The sequence below is a fragment of the Myxocyprinus asiaticus genome, chromosome 49 (assembly GCF_019703515.2).
Source record: "Myxocyprinus asiaticus isolate MX2 ecotype Aquarium Trade chromosome 49, UBuf_Myxa_2, whole genome shotgun sequence".
Classification (NCBI taxonomy): domain Eukaryota; kingdom Metazoa; phylum Chordata; class Actinopteri; order Cypriniformes; family Catostomidae; genus Myxocyprinus; species Myxocyprinus asiaticus.
The window spans coordinates 16,378,436-16,395,754 of record NC_059392.1 but is presented as its reverse complement, the minus strand read 5'-3'; the positions used below and the strand labels follow the sequence as shown (position 1 = coordinate 16,395,754).

Here is a 17,319-nt window from a genome sequence, read left to right as displayed (position 1 = left end):
TGGCCTATTATATCGAGCAGACTCAGGAAAAACTCATCTAGGAATTTCACCATATCTCTGCCCTCCTCATGCTTAGGAATTCCAACAATTCGAATGTTATTCCTACGGCTTCTATTCTCAAGATCTTCAATCTTGTCAAGGAGATGTTTCAAATCGACTTTGGTCGCGGGCAGATTAGCGGTTAATTCCAGAAAATCGATTCGTTTTTCAACATCAGTCACTCTTGTGACTAGCTCAGAGAATTTTATTTCCATCACCGTAATCGATCGACGTATTACAGCGAGATCCTCCAAGTCAGCAAGAACCTTCGTCAACATCACCAACATGTTGGACAACTGACGCTGGATCTCCTCTCTTGCCGCGCCATCCAAATCGAGTCCCCGGTCTGTAGGTCTGTCGGAGCTTTCATCCTGAACACGTAAGTGTCTTAATGTCTCCAGAGCCTGAGGATTTTGACTTCTTTGCCATGTTTTGCATCAAAAAGCAAATGTGTAACTGGGTGTATCAAATTCACCAGATTATAACATAAAAATAATTAAAAATTTTGCAAAGTGCGCAGAGCTCGTCGCTCACACGTCTGCTCCTTGCATGGCCTCACGTGACCCCCCAAATCAAACATATTTATAAACACCAGCACTTCACAAACACTTAATAAATGCTTTTTCGTCAATATAGTAAGACTTCTGCACTCAACAGGAGTCGGGAAGCATGTCTTTCTGTTCTTTCCGCAAAGTACCGTTATTACTGCAATATGCACTCACTTGGATTTAAATCGCAGCTGGTTTGACCGTGCAATTCTGAACCGTGGCTGGCTTGACCGCAGTAAAAAGTTACATGGTAGTCAGAATGTGTGACTCAAACTGTGAATATGGCATATCTGTAACAACATGTTTCACGTAATGCAATCCTGTAAATATTTTCTGAAATGCAGAGCGCCAATACACCAGGATTTCAGGGCCTCAAGAAATCCCCATGAGGTTTGTCAAGAAGTCAATGACAACTTACACTGCCCATGCTGTTGAAACTGCAAAGATCGAAGTGGAGGAAGAGGAGTTTGATAAAGATGAATATGCTGACATTGAAGAGATTTACATCCGCACCAAGTTTTTGGAGACTTGTGGACTGATATCACACTGCCCAATGTACCTAGGTCTGGGAGCACTGATGGGTAAGAGTCTGACCTTTGACATAGCATATATAACATAATTCTGAAATGTCAGAAAAGGCATTACAGTCTCGTGGCTTGGATTTGAACACACACACTGACACAAACAATACAAGATGAAAAACAATAACTCATAACTCATATTCGGAGAAGTTCCAGAGTTCCAATTTTACAATATTCATGTCTGATGACAGATCGATGTAAATAATATGTTGGCTTTTCTTAATGAATGAAATGACAGATTCCGTTAACACCTGGTATTAACATCCATTTTCATTCGCCTCAAGGTTTGACGTGTTGTGCATTCTGAGATACTATTCTGCTCACTACAATTGTACAGAATGGAGTTACCGAAGCCTTTCTGTCAGCTTGAATCAGTCTGGCCATTCTCCTGACCCATATCTGAATGATTTTATGCGTTGCTCTGCTGCTACATGATTGGCTGATTAGATAATCACATGAATAATTAGGTATACAGGTGTTCCTAATAAAGCGCTCAGTGAGTGTGTATATGGAGTCCAAATTTTCTTTAATCTAGTCACTCAATCCACTTTGCAAGTAGTCGAAAATGGATGCAAAATCATTGCATTTGTAGTGTAAATGGCAATTTATCTTGAAGGCTTGTTTTTGCAGATGAAGGTGGCGTGGCCTGATGAGAAGCGTGTGTGAAGGACTCAAGGACCGCCCACACAGTGGTCACTGACAAACCTAGCAACTTGCCATTGATCAATGCTGCAAATTTGTGAATCAATGTTCACCAAACTTGAACCACACATGAAATTCTTGTAGGGAATTTCTTTGCCACCATAGTGATCTCATGGATTCCCATTCAGATGACTGCATTTTGCTCATTGACTTTTGCCTTGATAAGTCCCAGAAAACAGAGAAGGACCACCTACTCACCTGTCAGTCATTCACTGTGCTTAAACAAGGGTTTTAAACTTTGCTGGTTATGTGTGAAAAATTTCGAATGAGTGTATTTATCTCTTAAACTCTAACTGTAATATGCATTTTTCACAGGTTGGCTGTATATATAATGGACACTGTTCTACCTGACAGCATCACTCAGTGGGGATTTCTAGGTGTCAGTGCTTCACCTAAGACAGGTAAACAGCTCTGTCCTTGTCAGTACCATCTGTCTTATTTGGCAGAGCTTCTCAACCCATTAAAGACACTGACAGTAGAATCTATTGGTAGAACACCATGTAGTCATCAGGGCTACCTAGTTTCTATGGATGGTCTCGTTGTTGGTGATGAGTCGATGATAGTGGTGCCAGCAAAAACTCGTTAAGCTTGAAATAAGCTTGTCCATCACAAAGCAATGTGTGGCACCGATTTGTGACTAGAGGGCCACTGTTCCTGTCTGTTGGTACATCAAAGATCCAATGCAGATGAAAGCAGGTATATTCAGCTGAGATTTGCTTAGGACTAATGGCATTCAAGGTCAAGTTGAAATCCACAGAATCTGTGCATAACAGTTGGGCTTCTCTAGATGTTCAAGGATGTAGTGTAGGTTAACAGCATCATTCACCAAATGAATGTCGAAAAAAGGATGAGGAGAGGCTTTTAGGTGGAGCCAGAACCAGGAGCTCAAGCAACTTCATGACTACAGATGTCCAAGCCACATGTTTGTAATCATTCAGTCTCACAATCTAGAATACAATCTCATGCAGGTTTCTGTGTTGCCGAACCTTACAGCGTCCGGGTGTGGAAGCCGTTCTTTGTAGATCTGCAGTTGCCTCAATCGGTGTCCAGAAATGTATGCAAAACAAACCAAAACACTTCTCTTTGAAATATAACAAGGTTTATTTATGCAGTAATATCAATTAATAATTAATACAATGCAGTCAATAAACTTCCGACTTACAACTACAAACTAAACAGTGATATGATTAGATATGGAAATCAAAATAATCCTATAACACATGAGTGTGTGTGTGAGAGAGAGAGAGTGTGTGTGTGTGTGTGTGTGTAAGGAGGGACGCGCACAAAATGGCGGACATGATTCTCATGGAGAGTATGTCATGCGAGACTTCCGGCCAGAGAATATGGCCGCGAATGTGGGCGGAGAGAAACCAGTCAATGGCGTCTACCAGTTTACCGCGTGTATCTGTTTGTATGATAGCTTAGGGACAAAGCTGAGCTTTATTACAAAGATATCTACTAGCCAAAAATGTGTGCGAGAATGTTTGTGAGGGGTCGCGCGTGTGTGTGGTTAGTACAAGAGAGAGAATAAAGTGATGGCCCCAAAGCCGATTTCACGATCGTGGGAGAGAAAGCAGCTGTTAGTTTATCACTCAGAGACGCGGTGGGCGGCTCGTAAACCGTCCCGCAGTCTTTGATTCTTTAATGGATAAACTCAGTGTGCCGGTCTCACCCACGATGGCGGAAATGCACAACAGTCCAATGTGGTTGGACTACAACTCATTCGTAATAATTAAATACCTTGAGTATTAGCCGCAATGAGCGGACTTGGTGGTCCGTAAACTTTACAAGCAATAACCTTGATACAGAAGAATAACACACTATAATATTCTATCTCTGCCCAGACGTAAACCTCTTACTTGAATTGCATGAGGATGCAGAATGTGTGTTCATCCATCCTTTAACTCCGACTCGGTTCTTCGAGGCTCGGGTGATGACAGGAGGCCATTTCCTCGCTCTGTCGGCGGGCGGTACGGCTGCTGATTCTCGGCGGGCTGGCGGAGAAATCAGCGACATTGACTTGATTGAAGATGGAAGAGAAATCTTTATCTCTTCACTTCTGCAGGCAAACGGATGAAGATGCGGATTGCTCAGTGGTCTCCTTCGGATCCGTTAGAGTGTTCAGTGGAACACAGAGTAATCTCAACTCGTCCAGCGAGATGATCATATTTAGAACCAGTAAAAAGATCAGAAATATCACACATCCATGTGTCATATATCTTTGGAAAGGTCTTGATTAGTAGAATACAGTGAGTAAAGCATTTCACTCAGAGACCAAACTACAGTGAGTACAAATGTGTGAAATCCATATGTTTAAAAAACAGATAAACAAAATTTTAGTTACCTTTTGGTTTATTACTTCATGAAAAATAAACATGATATAGAAAATGGCATATCACAACTTATAGCAATGGTTTCTCTTCAACACAAACTTGTATATGTTGACATGTTGGGATACAACACAAATTTTAGTGGAATCCTAAGATATATTATGTCAAAAATATACTTTGACTTTGTACTACTATTTGGAGAGTTTTCAGTGTCTAAAACTGAACATCTCAGAATTGTTCCAAATCAATGAATAAAATGAATTCATGCAATTAACCCAACTTATTTTTTTCTTAAAGTTGTAAGCATTTATTTTCTGTTTGCCTTTTAGAAGCAAAATCTTTCAAAAATGCCTTCAGAGTGTAAGGGGTTAAATAATATATTATTTTAATAATTTTAATTAATTGTAATGAGAATATCACAGTGACCATATTTTTTGCATTGCATTAATGAGATTTGTGGGTTAACTTATTACAGGTGCAACTCTTATGAAAATAAAGTAATGCAATATCAATATGCAAAACATAATTTCCTAATTGTTTTTTTTTTTTTTAAATACAGTAGGACCATTACATTCACATAACATGTTTTTTGAGAATCACCCTGATACATATAATGAGAAATAAAATATAGTATTGTATCGACACAAACCTAGTAAAGACTGTAGATATTTTGCACATTTCATAGTTTATATTTGTATATTTTTGTGTTTAGTGATATTTTTTAATTTGTCTTGTGAGGGATTGGTGTGTTTTATTAAGTAGTGCAGTTGTGTACTTCAGTTTAAATATTTTTATGATTTAGATTTGGTTAAATATTTCCTTAATTTCTTCAGCTGGAAGACAGCATATAGCAGTGGAAAAGTTACAGTTGGACGCTGTTGTGCCAAGATCTCTGCCGGAAACTTTTGTCAATATCAGAGGTTGTACGTTTTATTAAGCCATATTCATAATTCATTACAATTATGATATGACTAGTATTAATTATTTTTACTACTGCATTACATATAGAAGAAATTCTAAATGTAGCAAAGGCAACTGCTCTCCATTTGAAGAATTCCAAGTCATGTTTGTTTGTAAATTTCTGTGTGTTGCAACACAGCTTGTAAATCTGTATGGGACTCATATTTCAAGTGCTGATCTGTATGTTTTTGTATATGTCTTGTTAGGTGATTTGTTGGCAGACAGCATTGATAACTCCATAAATGAAGACTCTCTGGCAACGTTGATCCATATGCCTCATTATTTGGAACGCAGTGCACAGTGGGACAATGTGGGAATACATCGCAGAGAAGAGGCCATCAAATACATACAGAAAGGTGAAAGAGACATGGATGTAATGTTAATGTAATGTAATGTTACACTTTTTTCCATTATTTTAAATAAAGGATTGGAGTTCACCTTATGTTCAAAATGTTCTGTCTTTCATCTCAGGTTATGAAAACCAACTTAATTATCGAAAAAATGATGACTCATACCCTCCATATAGCAAAGAAGGCACCAGCACATGGTATTCTTGCAACCACAATACTGATTACGGTTTCATTTTGAGCATTTCCCAATAAAGTTCATGTCTTTGTATTTTTTCTGTCTTAGGATCACTGCATATGTGGTGAAGGTGTTCTCTATAGCACACTCATTTATTGGTGTCAGTGAAAAGAATTTGTGTGGGCCTCTGCTGTATCTACTTAAGAATAAACAGCATCCAGATGGATCTCTTAAGGAGGATAATCCTGTCTACACCACCAGTATGACGGTGAGAAAAAAGATTAGAGAAAATTAATGCACTCAGTTTTTTTAAGTTGCACATGTCGATAGTATAGTGTGTACATTATTTTGTGATGCATGTGTGTACAGGGAGGCCTGCAGTGTTCTGAATCCAGAGAGTCTCTGACTGCATTTGTACTCATTGCTGTGGCAGAGGCACAAAATGCCATTACCTGCCAAGAGCCAGGCATCAACATAGAGGTATTGCACTCTTTCTCCTTCACAAACACAAGTAATAACCAGTGCAAATAAAAAATATAATTTTTACTTTTTTAATAATGATATGCGTAAAAATACTATACACAGTATTCACATTTGATACTTGCTGGAATTGTCAAAATAGGATGGTCTTATGTGGCATTTCCAATAAACAAAGGAACGTGCATTTATCTCAATACAGCTATTTTTAAATCTGCATATGTGTTTGAAGAACCTATTTAGCATGATTAGAAGATCTTGCATTTCTCATGTTTCAGTTCTGAGGTTGATCGTTGTACGAGGAGCGGGGCCCTTTGCATAAACATGTTCATTTATTGTGAATGGTGCATTTTACATGTTCTCCTGTTGATCGCTGCAGCACAAAAGAAAAGCAGCTGAGAATCTATAGGAACAATTTCCCCACCTGAAGAGGCCGTACACAGTGGCTATAGCATGCTATGCTTTCGAAGTATCCACCCAAGGCTGCATGAAGAGCATGATGCAGAAGTTAGCCTCACCAGGTACTCAAACTTAGCATTTGAAAGCAAACATTTTACAAATAGTACTCTTCCCAAAGGTTGCATTTACACTGCAATGCTTAATGCACAGATTCGATCTTTTGACCATTTTTAATAATGACAGAAATAGTAGGACAATCGTTCAGACTTAGTTCAGATGTTCAAATATATGGGATATGTATCTGATTTAGATCCACATTTGGTAGTGGCTCATATCAGATTAGTCAAAAATGCAGTCAAAGACCCCGTTTCAACCAGGAATTACGATCAAAATTTTGATGCGATCAAAAGTGGTCATGCTAAATACACTGATGCCAAAACATAATGACCACCTGCCTAACATGTTTTTGGTCCTCTGCATGCTGCCAAAATAGAAGATGCTGCCAAAAAAGTGCCGACCCCCCAAGGCATGGACACTAAAAGTGTACCTGGTGCCAATAAATTAACAAGTCCTGTAAGTTGCAAGTTGGAGCCATCGTGCATCAGACTTGTTGGTCTAGCATGTCCCACAGATGCTCAATCGGATTGAGATCTGGAGAATTTAGAGGCCAGGGCAACACCGTGAACTCTTCATTATGTTCCTCAACCATTCCTAAACAATGTGTGCAGTGTGGTAGGATGCATTATCCTGCTCAAAGAGGCCACTGCCATCAAGGAATAACATTGCCATGAAGGGGTTTACCTGGTCTGCAACAATGTTTAGGTAGGTGGCATGTGTCAAATTGACGTCCAGATGACTGGCCGGACCCAGGGTTTTCCAGCAGAACATTGCCCGGAGCATCACACTCCCTCCACCAGATTGTCGTCTTCCCACATTGCATCCTGGTGCCATCTCTTCCCATCATGGCGCACACGTACACGGCCGTCCATGTGATGTAAAAGAAAACGGGACTCATCGGATCAGGCGAACTTCTTCAACTGCTCCAAGGTCCAGTTCCAACACTCGCGTGCCCATTGTAGGCGCTTTCGACATCATCATGGGCACTCTGACCAGTCTGCAGCTATGCAACCCCATACGCAGTAGGATGCAATGCACTGTGTGTTGTGACACATTCCTCCCATAACCATTATAAAAAAAAATTGTGACTTGTGCCACAGTAGACCTTCTGTCGGTTTGGAAAAATGGGATAGCTTTTGTTGCCCTCGTGCATCGATGAGCCTTGTGAGCCCAACACCCTGTCGCTGGTTTGAGGTTTGTCCCTCCTCTGACAACTGTCGGTAGATACCCGCCACTGCTGACCGGGAGCACCCCACAAGTCTTGCCATTTCAGAGATGCTCTGACCCAGTTGTCTGGCATAACAATTTGGCCCTTGTCAAAGTTGATCAGGTCTCCACTCTTGCCCATTGCTCCTGCATTCAACATGTTGACTATGAGAACTGATTGTTTGCTTACCCTCTAATCTACCCAGTCCTTGACATTTGACCTTGTTAGGAGATGATCAATGTTATTTGCTTCATCTGTGAATTGTCATAATGTTTTGGCTTATCAGTATACAGTGGAAAACCAGGTTCAGTTGGATCACTAAAACAACATACGGAGATAGACAAAAACACATTTGAGGTGTGAAATGCAATCCGTCCTGAATGCGTCCCAGACAGCAGCGAAGCACCACCCCTCACCTCTCAATAAACTGCTGTGCTAAAACAGGAGTTTAAACTTTCCAGTTATTTGCGACTTTAAAAGGAAAAAAATTGTCTGATCAGAAAATTAGAAAAAGAGAATACACAAGCACGAGAACTTCACTGAACTTTTTCAGTTTGTCTGATATCAACATGCAGAGACACCGATGACAAGCACACACATCTGAAGCTCAGGTAAATACAAAAATAATAGAGAATTCTACTCAAAATGTTGCATTTGTCCTTGGATAAAATTTCCGCTGCATTTGGGAGAAACAGTGCACCATTTTTTCAGCGCGTTCTTTGTCTTTTATTATTTTTTTGTGGTTTATTATCATGAAATAACACTGACATGATTGATGTATGTCATCAGGAAATCAGAGACCCTCCCCTTGAAATTCCAAATCAATTGATAACAGGAGATGCATTTGAGATGCATGTGTTCTATTGAAGTTTAATGTAGGATATTTCTATTTGATATCACCAAACTCCAACCATAAAGGCATTTTATTTACAGATGCTCGGAAGATGACGTTTAAGGAAACAAAACTGCAATGCTCCCGTTAGCTTAGCAGGTGATCGACTGTCCCCAGAGATGTCTCCTAGGAACTCAATTGATAAACAAAGCTAGCATTTGTGCTATTTCTGCACAAGTTTCCAAGTTGGAAGTCTGACTACAAGCAAAGTTTCATTGCACTTTTCCTAGTTAGAAGTTGGAAATTATAACTTTCCAAGCTGAATGGAATGCAGCATAGGTGGAAACAGGAATGCTTCACGGCTGACCATATGTGATCAGCTCCCCCAAAACGCATGTTAATACCAGGATGAAACAGGGCCATAGTGTTCTATTTCATAATATCCTTCTATGTCTTTTGTCAACAGATCGTACTCACTGGCCTGACTCTGATAATCGTTTCTTCACACTGGAAGCTACTGGCTATGCATTGTTAGCGCTGATCAAAGGAGGTCACATGGAAGAGGCAGCTGCCCCCTTTCGATGGCTGAATGAGCATCGTGGCATTGGAGGAGCATACGGCTCTACTCGGGTAAAAACCACAGAAGTAACCCTGCTAAAAATTCTTAAAGCAGCCTGAGCTGGTTTGCCAGTCTTAGCTGGTCTTCCAGCCTGGTCTGGCTTGTCTGGTTTTTAGAAGGATTTGGACACTTGTGATACCAGCTAGACCAGCTAAAGACCACCTTGCCTGGCTGGGAAACCATCTTTAATTAAACCAGCTAACACAAGCAAACCATCCTTGGCTGGTTAAGATGGGTTTTTTTTTTTTCTCTACGGAATGCTTCACTAAATACTTCAGTAAATTGGGTCCCCTATTTGTATAAGGTATATCTGTATTTGTACTGTCTATATGGCAATGCATATGCTTTCTCTACCCCCAATCCACAATGGTAGTGCTGCAGGCCCTGTCTGAGTACCTTGTGAAGAGGCCTCCTCCATCTGATCTTAATTTGCTGGTGGAACTAAGTGTGCCTGGTCGCAGTGATGTGCGCTGGACCTTCAATCCCAAAGTGGCTTATGTAGCTCGAACTTCACGGGTAAATACCTGATAGTGAACACTCTTTAAAACTCACTTTGCTTCATTGTCTTTCAACAGAAAGCGTTCTAAAGCAGTCATACACTGGTTAATCTGTGGTCAAAAAACTCAATAAAACAATTGATTAAGGATCACATTTTTTAAGACAAAGTTTTGGGATGAAGTACAGTTAGCTCTGTTGCTCACTTTGATTATCTCGTAGAGGTACCTCTTGACCAGGAATTCTCAGTAGTGGCTTCTGGGAATGGCAAGGGCATATTGGGGGTACATGAATACACACATCTACATGAAAGCACTTGCAACAATGTATTGGATTAGATTATAAAATTGAGAATAAGAATGTGCAAAACTAAGTATTTAGTAACTAAGTCGACTAGTCTGTGTAAACCCAGTATAATTAGGCTGGTTATGGGTCATGTTCATCAGTCATCGATTAAATGCATTTTAGGAACATATGGACACTGAATGTAGCCCTTCATTTTGGTAACTGAAAGATATTCAGTAAATAAATAGGCTTATAATAACTGTAACCTTTTATTGTACATTGTCCTCACAAAAACGGAGACCTATGGATTATGCATCATAACGAGCATTGCTCACAGTGGGCAATTTGAAGTCCAGCAGTATTTGTCTTAAAATATATTTTTAAATGTGTACATTTTTTACCATGCTGATAGTCTCAAACCATTTCCATTTCTGCCATGCTTGCAGTGTAGAGTTTTGTTGCATTTTGCCAAGCTTCTCGCTTCTAGTTTAAACACACTGAAACAGTTGCGGCTTGATATTGTTTCTGATAAAAGTTGCGCCTCAATCATCTTAATGCTAAAAGTTGTGTCTTCATTTTCTTGCCATTAGTAGTTACCTCTTCATTGTCTTGGAGCTAAAAGTTGCATTTTCATCATCTTGCCGCTAAAAGTTGTGTTCATCATCTTGTCATTAGAAGTTGAATATTCATCATCTTGCTGCTAAAAGTTGCAACTTCATCAACTTGTCACTAATAGTTGCGTCTTCAGCATCTTGCCGCAAAAATGTATCATCTTTTCGCTAATAATTGTATCTTCATCTTTTTGCCATACAAGTTGCATCTTCATCATCTTGTTGTTAAAAGTTGAATCTTCATTATGTTTCGCTTATAGTTGCAACTTCATTTTCTTTTCGTCTACAAGTTGCATCTTCATCATCTTGCTGCTGTATGTTTCTTCATCATTGTCTTGCCGCATTGTCTTCATCATCTTTCCACTAAAAGTTGCATTTTTGTCTTCTTTTCACTAAAAGCTGTCTTCATCGTCTTGCCACTAAAAGTTGCATCTTCATATTCTTGCTGTCAAAAGTTGCATCTTCATAATCTTGTTGCTAAAAGGTGTCTTCATCATCTTACCGCTAAATGTTGTGTCTTTATCATCTTGCCTCATAAAGTTGCGTTTTCATCATCTTGCCACTTATAGTGCTAACATAAAAAAAAATCTAGATAAACACACTAATCCGACCTCACTAATTCACTAGTAGATCATCCTCACCCATCCCAATTAAAATATTATATAGTTATAGTTAGGAACTATCCTTTCTCTGTCTTTTTGTGTCCCAGGTAGTGACAGTGTATCACCAGCTTCCTGAGGTTTATGAGAACAGCACGTGTATGGCTTTCAGCTGGATGTGTCCATCGCTGAGACTGCTGGTGCATTCTCTTCTCAGTTTTAACAATCAACACTATGATGTAAACAGTTTCATTAAGATCAAACACATACATTTTTGGTCCATTCTAGAAAAGACACCACCAGATGTAGAAAAGTCCTACAGACTCTATATCCATGTAAGGTAAGGACTTACTGTATATATAGTTACACACTTTCTGGTCTAGATATGACTAGTGCCTTAACGAAAATCAAAAGTTCATGGCAAATTTGCCGTAAACTTGCCGCAAATTCGCCACTGATAATTTTCACATGCAAATGAGCTTTGCTGCAAACTTGCGTCAAATTGTCCATTGTTGCCAAAGGTTTTCCGGAGGTTCAGCACTACCGGCAAAGAGCTGGCAAACATTTGCAGCGAATCAAAAGCTAATTTACATGTGAAAATAACGAGCGGCAAATTTGCTGCAAATTTATAAGGGTGAGGTACCCACAATTCTCTGTTTTGTGTCCTTTCTTTTCTCAGGGCTCTGGAAGGACAACTAGTGAGGATGGTGATTTTGGATATTAGCCTACCCACAGGTTTTGAGCCTGAAAACTCTGACTTAGAGATTGTGAGCTGGTGGATCATTTAAGATGGCATTAGACTGCGTACATATATTGTATATGTTATAAAAAATGTAAACAACAATATAATAGTTTAGTTTACATTTCTACCCAAATAATTAAAGAATTATGTTGTTAGCTTAGCAGCATGCTAAGGTCAAACACTGACAGAAATCAAGTCGAATCTAGCATGCACTACTTCTCGGGAAGAGCTCAATTTGAGTGGCACATGGAGTCAAGTGTTTAAGTTAGTCACAGGAGGTTTCATGATGGTTAGGATGCTGCCTTAGAAATAAAGATTCCTGTGTAGGCAGTATACAGTAAACTTACTAGATTTTGAAACATAGCTAATGACCGGGTTACTTTTACAGCTGACAAATTCAGTGGACCGCTACATCAACAACTTCCAAGTGGTGGACAACCTGAGTAACAGAGGATCCCTCATAATTCACCTTTTTAAGGTAACCTAGTGACCACAATTATTAGCTGATTTCATACTTGTCATTTTAAATGATGTAAATGAATGCAGGTGGCAGCATTAAATATTTGTCTCTGTCTTATGTTCTCGAGCAGGTGTCCAGTACTGAAACAGACATGATCTCATTCAGACTCAATCAGAAGTTTAAAGTGGGGCTCCTTCAGCCTTCCACTGTTACAGTTTACCAGTACTACAACAAAGGTTCATACTTGCATATTTGTTTCCAGCTGCAGTTGTTTGGACTTCCTTAACTCCTCTGCTCATTCACTGAGTTTATGAATTACTGTGATTAATGTGATTAACTTAAAGTCAATATGAAATCAAAATCGACCTTATTTACCTTCTTGATTTCATGTTCCTACAGTAAATACACAATTCATCAGGATACAATGAAATATAGTAACTTACAGTGCATCCGGAAAGTATTCACAGCACTTCACTTTTTCCACATTTTATTATGTTACAGCCTTATTCCAAAATTGATTAAATTCATTATTTTCCTCAAAATTCTTGACAACGTGAAAGAAGTTTGTTTGAAATCTTTGCAAATTTATTAAAAATAAAAAAGGAAAAAAATCACATGTACATAAGTATTCACAGCCTTTGCCATGACACTCAAAATTGAGCTCAAGTGCATCCTGTTTCCACTGATTATCCTTGAGATGTTTCTACAACTTGATTGGAGTCCACCTGTGGTAAATTCAGTTGACTGGACATGATTTGGAAAGGCACACACTTGTCTATATAAGGTCCCACAGTTAACAGTGCATGTCAGAGCACAAACCAAGCCATGAAATCCAAAGAATTGTCTGTAGACCACAGAGACAGGATTGTATCGAGGCACAGATCTGGGGAAGGGTATAGAAAAATTTCTGCAGCATTGAAGGTCCCAATGAGCACAGTGGCCTCCATCATCTGTAAATGGAAGAAGTTTGGAACCACCAGGACTCTTCCTAGAGCTGACCGCCTTGCCAAACTGAGCGATCGGGGGAGAAGGGCCTTAGTCAGGGAGGTGACCAAGAACCCGATGGTCACTCTGACAGAGCTCCAGCATTTCTCTGTGGAGAGAGGGAACCTTCCAGAAGAACAACCATCTCTGCAGCACTCCACCAATCAGGCCTGTATGGTAGAGTGGCCAGACGGAACCCACTCCTCAGTAAAAGGCACATGACAGCTTGCCTGGAGTATGCCAAAAGGCACCTGAAGGACTCTCAGACCATGAGAAACAAAGACTGAACTCTTTGGCCTGAATGGCAAGCGTCATGTCAGGAGGAAACCAGGCACCGCTCATCACCTGGCCAATACCATCCCTACAGTGAAGCATGGTGGTGGCAGCACCATGCTGTGGGGATGTTTTTCAGTGGCAGGAACTGGGAGACTAGTAAGGATCGAGGGAAAGATGAATGCAGCAATGTACAGAGACATCCTTGATGAAAACCTGCTCCAGAGCACTCTGGACCTCAGACTGGGGCGAAGATTCATCTTCCAACAGGACAACGACCCTAAGCACACAGCCAGATAAGAAAGGAGTGGCTCCAGGACAACTCTGTGAATGTCCTTGAGTGGCCCAGCCAAAGCCCAGAATTGAACCCGATTGAACATCTCTGGAGAGATCTGAAAATGGCTGTACACTGACGCTCCCCATCCAACCTGATGGAGCTTGAGAGGTCCTGCAAAGAAGAATGGGAGAAACTGTCCAAAAATAGGTGTGCCAAGCTTGTAGCATCATACTCAAAAGACTTGAGGCTGTAATTTGTGCCAAAGGTGCTTCAACAAAGTATTGAGCAAAGGCTGTGAATATTTATGTTTTCAATACTTGTGTTTTATTTTTAATACATTTGCAAATATTTCAAACAAACTTCTTTCACGTTGTCATTATGGGGTATTGTTTGTAGAATTGAGGAAAATAATGAATTTAATCACTTTTGGAATAAGGCTGTAACATAACAAAATGTGGAAAAAGTGAAGCGCTCTGAATACTTTCCGGATGCACTGTACTTTACCTCTGAAACTAAATTCCTTTAAGGCTGACGTCACCAAGGTGGCATGGGAGGGGAAAATGTTAACTAATAGCCAAACCTATGGTTGTAGGTAAAAAGCCTCCTCAAAAGTGGGTGCATACAATTTTGCTGGATGAGTAGTCTTAACGCAGTCGACTGCATACTAACATTCATGTCTGGCTCCATACTGCAATGAAATGTGTTACAATCCAACTAATTTGCGATGGATAAAACCAAGTCCCGCCCTACATTTTTTATTAATTGAATATTCTGTTTCACTCGGAAATGTGTCGCATTATGACAGTAAAAATAGTTGTGAATGTCTTCATGTTGACATCAAACCTGCGTAAACATGACTCATGTAATTTACCATGCAAACATAATTTAAGTATTTAACATTGATTTAAATCACTGATGTAACTGAGATTCTACAAATTACAAATGACATTGCATATATGATCTATTAACAATATTAAGTAGTATCTGCAAATAAAGATTTTAAATATGATTTATGTGATGAATGATAACTAATGGTTCGATTGTAATCCTGGTGTCTGTTGTTTCAGATAAATGCTGTAGTAGGTTCTACTCTCCTCCTGAAGACAAAGAGCAGCTGGATCAGATCTGTAAAGATGGTGTGTGCTGCTGCACACAGGGTCTGTCTCATATTTGTTACATACCTATCTATTTGTAATTGTAACATTTTACTGGTTCTAAAACAGTTTTCCTTCATAGGTGACTGCTGTGTAATTAAAGCAGACTCCTTGTCTTTTGGTGAAAACAAGAGAAAGGACACTGTGTGCAATGGATTACATCATGGTGAATGTTTTTTGTTTTTGTTAAATTGACGTGTCTTTTTGGGGGGGCTCAGTAAGTCTGTGATCATACATGTTCTAGCCTCAATTAAGTGATCCATGAGTATCTTCTCTACAGCCTACAGGGTTAAACTGATCAGTGTCAGCCAGAATCACTATGACCAGTATGAGATGGAGACTGTGCAGGTTATAAAAGAGGGTGAGTAACAGCAGACTACAGTCTGATTCACTAAAAAAAATAATCCCACTCTCTGGCTCATGTGTTTGTATATTTATTGTGTTTGCCCATGAAGGGTTGGAAGATGACCTGAAAGAAATGGACAGGAGAATGTTCCTCTCTCATGCAAGCTATAGGACAGGACTTAGTTTGAGAGAGGGTCAGGACTATCTCATCATTGGCCCACTCACTGATGTTTGGCATGCAGGAAGCTCATCTAACAGGTGAGTAGTAGGAAAATAGGGACTTCTGGTCACCCTAAAAGGAGGGGATATGCCTTTTTAATATCCACACCCCACCCCCAAGATTCAGATTAGCGGTCAACCAATATAGGATGTAGATGGGGAGAAAAAACATGTAGAGTCACCATACTGGTTATTAATGTTAATTAAAAACCAATATAAAAGACTGAGGAACTTGAGGAACTTTTATTTTGACACCATGATACATTGCAGCCAACTGATTATTATTAAATTTTGTTCAAATACATACAATTTTCTCTGTGTAAAAATTTACAAGCATCAAATAGTTACTAAAATATGTAAAGGTATATGACTGAAATGGCAAGTGATAATATGGTAGCAGCATTTAGAAAAACAAATTCACCTTTTTGAATGTTTATGTCTTCTTACTACTCGTTAACTCGGGTAAAAAAAAAAATATCACAGTTTCCCAGTCATAATTACGACTTGGGGGGGCGTTCATGTGCAAGTTCCGAGTAGGAAACTCGTATTTACGATAATTTCGAAAGCACATGAAGGCAGCGTCAGGTGCCCAACCAATCGTTTCCAGAAACTCCCCCACCCTGTCTTCCATTGTTTGTAAAAAAAGATAGTGCCGCCCTAAACTCACACGACCCTAACGAAAATCGAGAGTTCATGGCAAATTTGCTGCAAACTTGCCACAGATTCGCCACTGATCATTTTCACATGCAAATGAGCTTTGCGGCAAACTTGCGGCAAATTGTCCATTGTTGCCAAATGTTTGCCAGAGGCTCACCACTACCAGCGAAGAGCTGCAAACATTTGCGACGAATCAAAAGCTCATGTGAAAGTAACGACCGTCAAATTTGCTGCAAATTTGCAACTCGTTTAGATTTTTTGTTAGGAGCCAAAGTGTCAGGATGAACAGGCTGCTCAAACAAACAGATAATTGTTTTGATAGCACCACAGTGTTACATTATTAAGTGAAATTAGTTGAATCGTCCATTTTTTTCCCCCCATAGATAATAACAATGGAAATTTCACTGATATATTGTCCATTTAACTACAAATGTCCTTGGTTTTCATGTCAGAAATCTGATCACCTTAGTTCATATTTAACAATTCACTCTTTCTCTCTCAGTTTTGTGTATACACTTGGTAAGGACACATGGGTCGAGCGCTGGCCATCTGCATCAGAATGTGAGAGTGGATCTACACTGCAAGTCAAATGTACCGAGCTGAAGAGCTTTGCAAAAACACTGATACAAAGTTGCTGTCAGACTTGAAAGTCACCTGACATGTGTGCCTCATAAGCCTTATTCTCTAGACATACCAATGACAAAACCACTTTTTTAATTCTGTCTTTGTTCTTGGTTTGATTACATATACCACAAATTTTTTCCATGTACCTTAAAAAAAAAACTATAATAAAAAAATGTGCACAATTATTGGTGACTTGTCCCAAATATGTCATAAATAATCTACACCAAATCATAGTTAAGACAAGCAAATCATTTGATT

General features: G+C 39.5%; 1 pseudogene; it reads left to right on the top strand.

Moving 5' to 3' along the window:
* The first annotated feature begins 972 nt into the window (after window positions 1-972).
* On the top strand, window positions 973-17,084 carry LOC127438088 (complement C3-like; annotated as a pseudogene).
* The last annotated feature ends 235 nt before the right edge of the window (window positions 17,085-17,319 follow it).